The sequence below is a fragment of the Nanorana parkeri genome, unplaced genomic scaffold, assembly GCF_000935625.1.
Source record: "Nanorana parkeri isolate BGI_ZX_2015 unplaced genomic scaffold, ASM93562v1 scaffold1390, whole genome shotgun sequence".
In the NCBI taxonomy this organism is placed as follows: Eukaryota; Metazoa; Chordata; class Amphibia; order Anura; family Dicroglossidae; genus Nanorana; species Nanorana parkeri.
Window position 1 is genome coordinate 405,992 of NW_017307658.1, and position 1,215 is coordinate 407,206.

Genomic DNA, 1,215 nt, shown 5'->3' on the forward strand with positions numbered 1-1,215 from the left:
GTCGGGTCTTTTCTGCCCGTGCGTGCCCGCTAGGGGGCGCGCGCGAGCAGAAAAAAATTGCCGTCTGGAGACGGCAACCCGCAGATGTAGCAGTGCCGTCCGTCCGTTTTTTTACTACGGGCGGACGGCAAGAGGTTAAAGAATATTTTTACTTGCTTGATTTTTAAATTGTTTTTTTTACATGTATTTCTATTTTCTTTTATAGTGTAATTGTATCTTATAGTATTAACCCCTTCGTGACGGGAGACGTACACTGTACATTCCGCCACGAAGTGCCCAAATGACTGATCCTGTACACTGTACGTGATCAGCTATTTGGGGCTCTGTAATGCTGGTAACCACTGAGAATAAGTGGTTACCATTCATTAATGGATGGGTCAGTATAGAGGCATCCATTAATGAAAGAGTTAGCCTTGTTCAGACACCCGATCCCTTTCAGGAATCGGGTGTCTGACAGTGAGAGCGGCATTTACAGCTCTAGTTGTCACTGACAGCTGGTATAGATCGGGAAATCCTGATGTGTACCGGCTTTTTTTTTCTAAAGCTTCAACAATAGAAACATTTAGCTACAAGTTCCTTTTGCAGAAACAATGTTGCAGGCTTCTGATTATTGTCATAACGATCAGAAGCTTTTAGTGACTTCTGATCCTGAAATGCTGCAGGATCCGTGTCACTAAGGTTATTATTGCCTGTTCTTAAGTTTGAAGCAGCCTAATAATAACCAAAAATTATTTAAATAAATTATCAAGCAGTAGTAGTGAGATTCATTTACAATGACTGCTTGATATAATTAAATAAAATAAAAATGTAAAAAATGTTTTAAAAAATAGTGAAAAGTGTAAAAAAAATTAAAAAAATGTAACAAATAACAATGATATATTTAAATATATGTTTATATTATCAGTAACATAAGAAATTAACCCATTACAATAAAAATCTGCAGCTGTGCTGCAGATTTGGTTTTCACCCTCATGGGTTAATTTTTTTATTTAACCCCCTCATGGCAGTGATGTTCAAAGTATGTCGCTATCACTAAGGGGTCTATTCACTAAAGGGTGAAGAGTTTGGAGAAGGCAGGAGAAGTGAACAATCTAGGCCAAAAAAGCTGATTTGGAGAAATTCTCCAATTCAGCTCACTTTCCAGTTCAGCTATGTTGTCCTAGACCAGTGGTTCTCAACCTTTCTAGGGCCGGGACCCCTTGGTAACATTTGCCA